Below are 5,073 nucleotides of genomic sequence, written 5' to 3'. Positions count from 1 at the left end.
CCTATTCTTTAAAAAGAATAATGTTATCTCAAAGGGATTCTTGCCAAACTTCATTATAATACACTGAAAATTTTACAGTATCATTTCTAAGAAACGCAAATTACAGGGTCAGCTCTCAAGAAAACATAGATGGGACTCTATACATGGCCTCCAAGAGCAAGCTGATAGCCTCACTACCGACATAAATACACGATTAAACCTCATTTCTTCACAGGGTCAGCCCGGAGAAAATAGCAGGAACGCGATTCAGAAAGAAGACAAGCAGCCTGCAGCTCTCCAGGGTTAAACCTCATGAATTATAGCCGAGTTCTGCTTCGGTACGCCCCCCCCCCACTTAACGTATAAGGGCATTTTGGTCATGTGGTGCTTAACGTATCCCGCGCCGTATGCAGCGTGGCCATACAGGTAGAGCCGAGCGCACGGCTCGAGCCGATACGGCCGCTCGCAACTACCCTCTCCCCTTCGCGCACCAAATACATGACCTGCGCTGATCACGCGGCCCATTGCAACGTCGCCCCGCCCTGCCGATCGCCGCCCTTACCCGCCGATCGCCGCCCTTACCCGCCGATAGCCGCCTTTCCCCGCCGATCTAGACGTGATCACGCTGCCAATTCCAACGTCTTCCCGTTCGGCCGATCGCCGCCTTCTCCCCGTCTTCACCCGAGATCTGGCCGGCGCGGACAGATCTTGGAGTCGCCCGTCGTACGTGATGTCGCCTCCGTGCAGGTCGTCACGGTGACGTGGCCTATGTGGACGCCGTCGCCACCCGCAACTCCGTGATCAACCTCTCCAGGAACGTCCTCGCCGTCCGCAGCCACGCCAGGCCGGCCGAAGTGCACGTGCATGCCATGTAAGCCGTCTAGTTCGTCAAAAAATTGAATCTGTAAATAATTATGTGCAATCACTTGTTAGATAAGAATTTCTGAAATTTTTATTATAATATTTCAGTGTTGGTTGAGAGACCATTTAATGGATAAAGAAACTAGATTTACGGATCTGTTTTTGGACACGAGTTGGGATGGTAGCGATAGTGTTGATCGTACGAATGGTAATGATAGTAAAGATGATGATGATGGCAGCGACAATGAATCCTGGTCGTCGTACGATAATTTACCTGAAGAGGATTTTGAAAAGAAGGAGGAGGGTGCTTGTAGTGAAAACGTAAGTGTCATGTACATTCTTTTCGTCGGATGAAGAACCATATGGTACTTACACGTGCATATGATTTTTTTTATGTGCAGGAGGATATTGACGTTCAGAACGAGGAAAATCATGGTGTTGAATCTTTCGGGGATAACATAAGCCAGGTTCGGTCCAAAATTTAAGATGTCATTGAATAATAAAAAAATGGTTATGACAACTTACACTTGCTTATGTGGAATATTTTAGGCTAACTTTGATTATTGGAGTGGTGAAGATGGATATGAGCGTGAGGATGGAGCTAATATGGACATTGAGGAAGCTGAAATCCAGCAACGTGCGCTGAAGACGCAGTTGAAGGTTATGGGTATGACATTTGCATCACAATGGGAGGCTCACATGTTCTATAATAACTACGCCAAAGACCGTGGATTCAGTATCAGAAAAGATAAGGTGAAACGAGGAAAAGGACTTTCAACCACTGTTCGGTATAGGAGATACGTTTGCTCGAGGGCAGGAAAACGTCTCAGTAAATTTTTAAACCCGGAGGGCCGTACACGCAGGCTAAGACCAGAGACTCGTTGCGAGTGTGGCGCACATTTAGTCGTGAAGTTGGACAAAGGACGTGGAGTTTGGTTCGTGGCAGCTTTTATGGATGATCACAATGGCTAGACCAGATGAGGTGGTATTTCTGTGGTCACATCGAGTGATGGGAGATCACCAAATAGCTGAGATCTTGGTGATGGAAGGAGCTGGGATCAGAAAGCATATCATCGTTGACAACTTCATTAGCAGGTATGGCTCATATGATAAGTGTGGGTTTCTGAGACGAGACGTGTACAATCTATGTTGCCGAGAAAAAATGAAGCTGATTCCGAAGGGTGATGCTAACACGGCAATCGGGATTATGAGGAGCAGAAAGGAGAAGGATCCAGAGTTTTTCTTTGAGTACGTGCTCGATAAGGAGGGCCGTTTGAAGAGCATGTTCTGGTGCGATGCACAGTCGCGGCGGGACTATCAATTGTATGGAGATGTGACGGTGTTCGACAGCACGTATAAGATGAACAGATATGGTATGCCGTTCATCCCCTTTGTTGGTGTAAACAATCACCGTTGCACCATAGTTTTTGGTTGTGCCATTGTGTCCGACGAGACCGAAGCGACGTACGTGTGGCTGCTTCAGACATTCCTGAAGGCCAATTGTCAGAAAAAGCCAAGGTCAATCATCACAGATGGAGACGCTCCAATGATACGAGCTATTCGGTTGGTTTTGGTTGATGTGTTGCACCGTCTCTGCTCATGGCACGTGGAAAAAAACATGCAGAAGCACCTTAATTACAAATCGCTAAGTGAGTTCAGGGCACTCTTGTACTACTCCACCTCTCCAGCCAACTTTGAGGCGAGATGGCACGCTTTCGTCCATAAATGGAAGACTGATAAAACAGAAGAGTGGCTGAGTAGGATGTACAGGAAGAGGAGTATGTGGGCAGCATCATATCTGTCAGATGGTTTTTTTCTGGGTATGCGCAGTAATCAAAGGAGTGAAAGTCTTAACTCTTGTCTTCACCTGCACTTGGACGGCGCTATGACTATTGTTGACCTAGTTGTGCATTATGAGAATTGCATAGTCCGACTACGTGAGAACGAGGCGCATGATGACTGTGTTTCAAATCAGTCATTGCCACCATCAGTCACAGAATATAAGGATATTGAGAAGCATGCCGCCGAAGTATTCACTCATTCCAATTTTTATATTCTTCAACAAGATCTGAAGAAGATGGGAGAACTTGAGATTTTTGAGACGCTAGTGGGAGTTGACTGCCACACCTTCATCGTAACATGGAGAAATAACCGGAAATTTCAGTTCAGCGTGAATTATTGAGCTGAAAACTCTGAGAATACGATAGACTGCAGTTGTGGACGAATGCTTCGGAAAGGATTGCGTTGCAAACACATTCTGTATGTGTTGGTTCATCTTAAAAAATCTAAAATACCTAAGTGTTGCATCCTTAAGAGGATGTCGAGAGTTGCGAGAGGTGGGCTGCCTGCACAGCGAAAGAGTGACTTGTTTGACTGGGGTTGGACAGGGGCAGAGCAGCGTGCTCGCTATAGTCAACTTAGTATAACAGGAGCTGAAGCTTTTCATGTTGCTTCAAATGATCCATTCGTCTATGATGAGTTGATGCAGTGTCTGCAGAATATAATAGCGAAGAAAAAGGTCCCTGATGATGATGCTGTTGGTAGTACAAGAAATGTGCATGAGGATCCACGTCAGCCGGAACAACATGTTGATGTCATAGGTGATCCCGTGAAAGTTTCCACGAAGGGCGCCCCTAAACAGAGCAGAACAGGGCGGGCAAAGAAAGATCCAAATGTTACAAAGAATGGAAGACCAAAATCATTTTCTGAGAAAAAACCTGGTCCTCTTTGTGGCATTTGTAAGAAAGAGGGCCATAGACGGCAAACGTGCCCTGAGAATGAAAAGTAAGTTTTTCATTTTTTCAACTATTTTTTGGTTTTGTCTTCACAATTGTCTGATTATTTGTTTACAATTTGTTATGTAAGAACCGGGCATAAAGATGAAGTACTCATAATCAGTTGAAGGCACTGGCAATTTCAATTTATTTGTTTAAGAATAAGAGACATGGCACTTTGAGTTTATTCTTTAAACCACCTTGTTTGATGAAAGTCGTTAGCACTTTCAGTTTATTTGTTTAAGAATAATAGACATGGCACTTTGAGTTAATGTTTATGCCACCTTGTTCAATGTTATGAGACATGCGATTTATATTATTATGTGTGAAACATATTATATTTGTATGAATGTGTTACTGCTGTAATGACATAGTAAACTTATGAAGATCTTTAAAATGTAATGTATGTGACAATTGTTTTGTAAAAAAAAGCCCCAGCAGTGGCCGGGCGCGCGCGCGCGGACGGTAAACTACTACGCCTTCTGGCGAGGCCTTTCGGCCGCCGAGCGGGGAGGCCACGGTGCACAGCAGGGCATCATGTTCTGTAGCGAGCTTGTGAGAAAGCGAAGAGGCGGGTATGTAAACCGGTCGGCGCGTCTCTCCGCGGGCGAGGTGGGACTAAACCTACTCGGCACAAAGCGCCAGCGTCCGTATCCGCACACGAAGAGGATCGGCCGACGCGCCCGACGCGCGTCGTTTATGGGTCGACAGATCGCCATATTCCCCCTCGGGATCGTTGCATGTGTGCTGCTGGCTGGGGCGGGACGAGACGTGTGCCGCCCGGCGCGCGGCTGGTCGGTTGGCCGGCTGCTGGGCCAGCAGACCCGCCCCGTGGCGCAGGACGAATGGCGCCAGCCCGCACTACCTGCACTGCGCGGGCCCGCCACTGGCTCGGCTGTCGGCCACCGCACGGGCTGGAATATTCGTCGGACCGATCGCCGCCGCTGCCACCAGAATCGACGTGAGAAATGGTGCAGCTTTTATCCACATCGCACCAACTCAGGACGGCGGGCATATTTTTTAATAAAAAAATGACCGCCGCGAGTAGGAACAACAACAACAGTACATGTAATATCGCAGAGGCAAACTGATAAATTTTAGGATAGAAAAAATATTACTTGCCCACACGCATTTAAATTTTTAGTGTCTCACGAAAGCAATAAATAAAACATGAAAAATTGTCGAAAACTATCCTAGTGCCATGTCGCATTACAATCGATCACAGTATCCAACAACGGTAGGGAAACGTTCTACGGGACTAAAACCCTACCAATGCTAATACCTACTCCTTCTCCATGATTTTAACAATTTTCATCTTCACTTTCTCTAATCTGTTGACCTCAGAAAAAATGATTTCCGCGACAATACGCGGCCTTGACTCATTAGTCTCTTGCTGGTCAAATTCATGTGTCCAGCGATCTCCGTCCCAGTATTTTATGCACCACATCACAAAAAGTCC

At 46.5% G+C, this 5,073-nt stretch overlaps 1 long non-coding RNA gene across 1 annotated transcript; it reads left to right on the top strand.

Moving 5' to 3' along the window:
• The first annotated feature begins 1,008 nt into the window (after window positions 1-1,008).
• Window positions 1,009-1,422, top strand: LOC119270889. The gene is made up of 3 exons (XR_005134350.1): window positions 1,009-1,161; window positions 1,242-1,307; window positions 1,390-1,422. It is a non-coding gene; the product is annotated as an uncharacterized LOC119270889 (long non-coding RNA).
• The last annotated feature ends 3,651 nt before the right edge of the window (window positions 1,423-5,073 follow it).

This window comes from Triticum dicoccoides, chromosome 3A (assembly GCF_002162155.2).
Source record: "Triticum dicoccoides isolate Atlit2015 ecotype Zavitan chromosome 3A, WEW_v2.0, whole genome shotgun sequence".
Taxonomy (NCBI): Eukaryota; Viridiplantae; Streptophyta; class Magnoliopsida; order Poales; family Poaceae; genus Triticum; species Triticum dicoccoides.
The sequence above is the reverse complement of the archived record's forward strand: the minus strand, read 5'-3'. Positions and strand labels throughout refer to the sequence as shown.